At 64.8% G+C, this 6167-nt stretch overlaps 1 protein-coding gene across 1 annotated transcript in view; it reads right to left on the minus strand.

Annotated features, from left to right (window-relative positions):
* Positions 1–6000, minus strand: part of RSPRY1 (ring finger and SPRY domain containing 1) — a 52829-nt gene extending 46829 nt beyond the window's left edge. The window contains exon 1 of the mRNA XM_064159808.1: positions 5888–6000. The gene's annotated coding sequence lies outside the window, so the exon portion shown is untranslated. The remainder of the gene's footprint in view (positions 1–5887) is intronic.
* Between the last annotated feature and the right edge of the window lie 167 nt (positions 6001–6167).

The raw sequence follows: 6167 nt of genomic DNA on the forward strand, positions 1-6167 counted from the left end.
TCCAGCCCCCCTAGTCCTGGCACTCTCTGGCAGCCTCAAAAGTCCCTCCCCAGCTTTTTTGCAGCCCCCTGCAGATGCTGCAAGGCCACCAGAAGGTCCCCTGGGAGCCTCCTCTGCTGCAGCCTGCACAGCCCCAACTCTTTCAGGCTGTGCTCACAGCAGAGCTGCTGCAGCCTCTCAGCATCCTCCTGGCCCTGCTCTGGACACTCTGCAGCATCTCCACAGCCCTCTTGTGCCAGGGGCTCCACAATGCCATGTGCAGGTCTCCACACAGTGACCTGACAGCACTGCTGGGTGCACAGAGGACTCTGAGTAAGGCACAGGAGGGCTGAGAAGCAGCAAGAGGAAAGCCAGCAGCAAGGCAGCAAAGCAGATCAGCAGCACTGACTGGAGACAAAGGGCAGGGAAATGAGCAAGCCTGAGGCAAAGCTTAGTGCTAGGGCAGGGAGGGGGTAAAAAACATCAACCAAACCTTCTTGTGCTGAAGGGAAGAAATCCTGACACAGAGAGGGCCAAAGCAAAGGCAGCAGCAGGCTGAGAGCCACAGAAGGGCCAAAGGCAGCAGCAGCTGAGACACAGAAGGGGCCAAAGGCAGCAGCAGCTGAGCCACAGAAGGGCCAAAGGCAGCAGCAGCTGAGAGCCACAGAAGGGCCAAAGGCAGCAGCAGCTGAGAGACACAGAAGGGCCAAAGGCAGCAGCAGCTGAGACACAGAAGGGCCAAAGGCAGCAGCAGCTGAGAGACACAGAAGGGCCAAAGGCAGCAGCAGCTGAGAGACACAGAAGGGCCAAAGGCAGCAGCAGCTGAGAGACACAGAAGGGCCAAAGGCAGCAGCAGCTGAGAGACACAGAAGGGCCAAAGGCAGCAGCAGCTGAGCCACAGAAGGGCCAAAGGCAGCAGCAGCTGAGCCACAGAAGGGCCAAAGGCAGCAGCAGCTGAGCCACAGAAGGGCCAAAGGCAGCAGCAGGCAGAGACACAGAAGGGGCCAAAGGCAGCAGCAGCTGAGCCACAGAAGAGCCAAAGGCAGCAGCAGCTGAGAGCCACAGAAGGGCCAAAGGCAGCAGCAGCTGAGAGCCACAGAAGGGCCAAAGGCAGCAGCAGGCAGAGACACAGAAGGGGCCAAAGGCAGCAGCAGGCAGAGACACAGAAGGGGCCAAAGGCAGCAGCAGCTGAGCCACAGAAGAGCCAAAGGCAGCAGCAGCTGAGGGACACAGAAGGGCCAAAGGCAGCAGCAGGCAGAGACACAGAAGGGCCAAAGGCAGCAGCAGCTGAGCCACAGAAGGGGCCAAAGGCAGCAGCAGCTGAGCCACAGAAGAGCCAAAGGCAGCAGCAGCTGAGACACAGAAGGGGCCAAAGGCAGCAGCAGCTGAGCCACAGAAGGGCCAAAGGCAGCAGCAGCTGAGCCACAGAAGGGCCAAAGGCAGCAGCAGCTGAGCCACAGAAGGGCCAAAGGCAGCAGCAGCTGAGAGACACAGAAGGGCCAAAGGCAGCAGCAGCTGAGAGACACAGAAGGGCCAAAGGCAGCAGCAGCTGAGAGACACAGAAGGGCCAAAGGCAGCAGCTGAGAGACACAGAAGGGCCAAAGGCAGCAGCAGCTGAGCCACAGAAGGGCCAAAGGCAGCAGCAGGCAGAGACACAGAAGGGGCCAAAGGCAGCAGCAGCTGAGCCACAGAAGAGCCAAAGGCAGCAGCAGCTGAGCCACAGAAGAGCCAAAGGCAGCAGCAGCTGAGCCACAGAAGGGCCAAAGGCAGCAGCAGCTGAGACACAGAAGGGCCAAAGGCAGCAGCAGCTGAGAGACACAGAAGGGCCAAAGGCAGCAGCAGCTGAGAGACACAGAAGGGCCAAAGGCAGCAGCAGCTGAGAGACACAGAAGGGCCAAAGGCAGCAGCTGAGAGACACAGAAGGGCCAAAGGCAGCAGCAGCTGAGCCACAGAAGGGCCAAAGGCAGCAGCAGGCAGAGACACAGAAGGGGCCAAAGGCAGCAGCAGCTGAGCCACAGAAGAGCCAAAGGCAGCAGCAGCTGAGCCACAGAAGGGCCAAAGGCAGCAGCAGCTGAGAGCCACAGAAGGGCCAAAGGCAGCAGCAGGCAGAGACACAGAAGGGGCCAAAGGCAGCAGCAGGCAGAGACACAGAAGGGGCCAAAGGCAGCAGCAGCTGAGCCACAGAAGAGCCAAAGGCAGCAGCAGCTGAGGGACACAGAAGGGCCAAAGGCAGCAGCAGGCAGAGACACAGAAGGGCCAAAGGCAGCAGCAGCTGAGACACAGAAGGGGCCAAAGGCAGCAGCAGCTGAGACACAGAAGGGGCCAAAGGCAGCAGCAGCTGAGACACAGAAGGGGCCAAAGGCAGCAGCAGCTGAGACACAGAAGGGGCCAAAGACAGCAGCAGCTGAGACACAGAAGGGGCCAAAGGCAGCAGCAGCTGAGACACAGAGAGGGCCAAAGGCAGCAGCAGCTGAGACACAGAAGGGCCAAAGGCAGCAGCAGCTGAGCCACAGAAGGGCCAAAGGCAGCAGCAGCTGAGCCACAGAAGGGCCAAAGGCAGCAGCAGGCAGAGACACAGAAGGGCCAAAGGCAGCAGCAGGCAGAGACACAGAGAGGGCCAAAGGCAGCAGCAGCTGAGGGACACAGAAGGGCCAAAGGCAGCAGCAGCTGAGAGACACAGAAGGGCCAAAGGCAGCAGCAGCTGAGCCACAGAAGGGCCAAAGGCAGCAGCAGCTGAGCCACAGAAGGGCCAAAGGCAGCAGCAGCTGAGAGACACAGAAGGGCCAAAGGCAGCAGCAGCTGAGAGACACAGAAGGGCCAAAGGCAGCAGCAGCTGAGCCACAGAAGGGCCAAAGGCAGCAGCAGCTGAGCCACAGAAGGGCCAAAGGCAGCAGCAGCTGAGCCACAGAAGGACCAAAGGCAGCAGCAGCTGAGAGACACAGAAGGGCCAAAGGCAGCAGCAGGCACAGACACAGAAGGGCCAAAGGCAGCAGCAGCTGAGCCACAGAAGGGCCAAAGGCAGCAGCAGGCAGAGACACAGAAGGGCCAAAGGCAGCAGCAGGCAGAGACACAGAAGGGCCAAAGGCAGCAGCAGGCTGAGCACAGGGCAGTGCCCCCAAGGCTGAATGCATTTGGGGGTGGGGGGAGGGGGAGGGCAGCTCTTGTGCCTGTGCCTCCCCACGGAGCAAAGTCTCGCTGCGTGAGATGAGCCCAGGCTGGGCACCAAGGCGACCTCTGGGCTCAGGGCAGCCACCAGGAGCCTCAGCAGCAGCAGCAGAGGTTTTGCAAGAGCCAAAGAGAAAGCGAAAGCCAAGCGGCAGCGGCAGCCCAGAGGCACAGAGCGGTGAGGGCTGCAGGGGACCTCCAGCACCAGCCAGAGCTGCAGGGAAGGCAGCCCGGAGGAGGCACTGCACCCAGCCAGCAAAGACAGCCCTGGGGGTGCTGGGTGGCAGCAGCTGAAGAGGAGCCAGGGGGTGCCCAGGTGGGCATTCAGGGCAGCAGCAGCCTGGGCTGGATCAGCAGTGGTGTGGGCAGCAGGAGCAGGGCAGGGATTGTGCCCCTGGGCTGGCACTGCTGAGGGCACAGCTTGAACCCTGGGTGCAGTTTTGGGACTCTCACTCCCAGAGGGGCATTGAGCAGCTGAGCAGGTCCAGAGCAGGGCAGTGAAGGTGGGGAAGGGTCTGGAGCAGAGGGCTGGGGAGGGGCAGCTGAGGGTGTGCAGTGTCACAGTATCCTCAGGGTTGGAAGAGACCTCACAGAGCATCAAGTCCAACCCTTTACCACAGAGCTCAAGGCCAGACCATGGCACCAAGTGCCACGTCCAGTCCTGCCTTGAACAGCTCCAGGCACGGGGACTCCACCACCTCCCCGGGCAGCCCATTCCAGTGCCCAATGACTCTCTCAGGGAAGAACTTTCTCCTCACCTCCAGCCTAAATCTCCCCTGGCACAGCCTGAGGCTGTGTCCTCTCGTTTGCCTTTGGCACTTTAAGAACTCAGTGAACCTCACCTGAACATCAACATTAGCACAGATGATGCATTGTGCACGATCCATCACAACAGGGTGGCAGTGTGACTGAGGCCATTAAGCACCCAGCAGAATCTAACTGCAATTAAAGGACAGCAGACACCTGCCAAGACACCAAAGAACCAGGACACACCATCCATGGAACGTGTTGGGACAGCTTCCTGCAGAGGGACTCTCCAGGCAGTGTGGGGGCTTCACCTCTGCCACCAGAAACCCTTCAAAGACTTCAAATGTGGAAGGAAATCATTTGGAAGTTGTGTGGGGCAGAGGAGGCTGAGGCAGAGCTCATTGCTCTGTGCAGCTCCCTGAGAGGAGGCTGCAGCCAGCTGGGGCTGGGCTCTGCCCCCTGGGCTCAGGGCATAGGAGGAGAGGACCTGGGCTGGGATTGTGCCAGGGGAGGCTTAGGCTGGAGAGGAGGAGAAATGTCTCTGCTGGTGCAGTGGTCAGGGCTTGGCAGAGGCTGCCCAGGGAGTGCCCCTGGCTGGAGGTGCTGCAGAGCTGTGTGGCCATGGCACCTGGGCAGAGGGTTTGGTGCCCAGGGTGGGGCTGGGTTTCAGGCTGGACTCAGTCTTGGAGGGCACAAACCAAAGCCCTGCTGTGGCTCTGTGCTGCTGCACAGCAGAGGATGAGCATCAGCAGTGGCTAACCAAACCCCCCAGTCCAGGCCGGGCTGCTGGGGCTGTGGGCAGCCTGCTCTAGGGCAGGGCGTCCCTGGGCACGGCCGGTCCTGCTGGCCCCCTCCAGCCGCGGCTGATGCGGGGGTGCTCAGGGTACACCCCAGAGGGGCGAGCTACAGACAGTGCTCAGGAGGCAACCACAGCGCTGCCAGGCGAGCTCCAGGAGCAGCCAAGGGCTCTGCCCTGCAAGCACCCAACCGGGAGACCACAGCAGGTCCGCGGCGTGGCCGTGCCAGGGGCAGCGCAGCTGCTGCTGCCCAACCTGCTGCCCAGGCAGGCCAGAGCCCAGCCCAGCCGCTCCAGCTGCCCCCGCAGCGCCCTCCGCACCTCCGGGCTCGCCCCGCAGGACACAGAACTTCACCGCAGCAGCGTTTGGTACGCGGGGAGCGGCGAGGAGCTGCCAGGACCCCGAGCTCTGGCCAAGGGCCGGCGCTGAGCCCCCGGAGCACCACCTCCCCCGTCCCTGCCCACCGAAGCCGCACTGGCACCGGAGCGCTCCAGCGAAGCCTTTGTTTTGCAAGTCACACAGGTGCCCGCCGGAGCCCCGCACCGGGGCCGCGCCGTTAGCGACCCCGGAGCCTCACCGGCCCCAAACGCCCCGCAGCCCGGCGTGCCCCGCCGGCACCCCCCGGCTCCGCCAAGCCTGGCCGCTCCCTTCTGCCGGCTACTGACCTCCACACCCCGAGCCAGCTCCAGGCCTCACGGCCCAGCACCGGGAGCGCCCAGCAGCCCAACGGGCTCCGGGCAAGCGGGGCCGGCCCATGCCCACCCGCCCGTTGGCGCCCGCTGCCCCTCCGCCCGGCGCGGCAGGGGGATCCGCGGGGCCCAAGGCACCCCCTGGCAGAGGGAACGGCGGCGGGGGGAGCGCGGGCCCTGCCTCAGGCCGCCCGGGGGCTGCACCGGCCCAGAGCCCCGTCCCGCTCTGCAGCGGCCTCCCGGCGCCCGCTCAAGCCCCACCGGGACCCTGTCCCGGCAGCAGCGGCACGCCTGGCTCCCGCAGAAACGGGCAGCGGGGCCGGGACGCACACCACGCCCTGCCCTCCTCAAGTCGAAGCCAGGCTCGACGCACCGGCTCCGGCGCGGCCACCGGAGCCCAACCCGCCGCTGCCGCTGCCCCTAGCACCAGCCGCCGCGCCCCCGGCACCGGCCCAGCCGCCCCACCGCCCCCGCCGCCCCCCGGGCAGTACGTGCCGTGCCGTGCCGTACCGTACCGTGCCGAGCCAAGCCGTGCCTCTGCCGTGGCGGGAAGCCTGAGGGCCGCCGCGGGGCCCAGCCCCCGCCCGCCCCGGCCCGGCGGCTCCGCTCCTTTGTGCCGCGGCGGCGCTCGGCGGAAAGATGGAGGCGCCCCCGGCCCCGCCCCCCGCCCGGCCCCGCCCCCGGCCCGCCCGGCCCCGCCCGGCCCCGCCCCCCGCCTCTCCCGGGCGACCCCGGCCCCGCCCCCGGGCACCACCCCGGCGCGAGCGCTTCGCCCAATGGAGACGCAGCC

Source organism: Pogoniulus pusillus, chromosome 20 (genome assembly GCF_015220805.1).
Source record: "Pogoniulus pusillus isolate bPogPus1 chromosome 20, bPogPus1.pri, whole genome shotgun sequence".
In the NCBI taxonomy this organism is placed as follows: Eukaryota; Metazoa; Chordata; class Aves; order Piciformes; family Lybiidae; genus Pogoniulus; species Pogoniulus pusillus.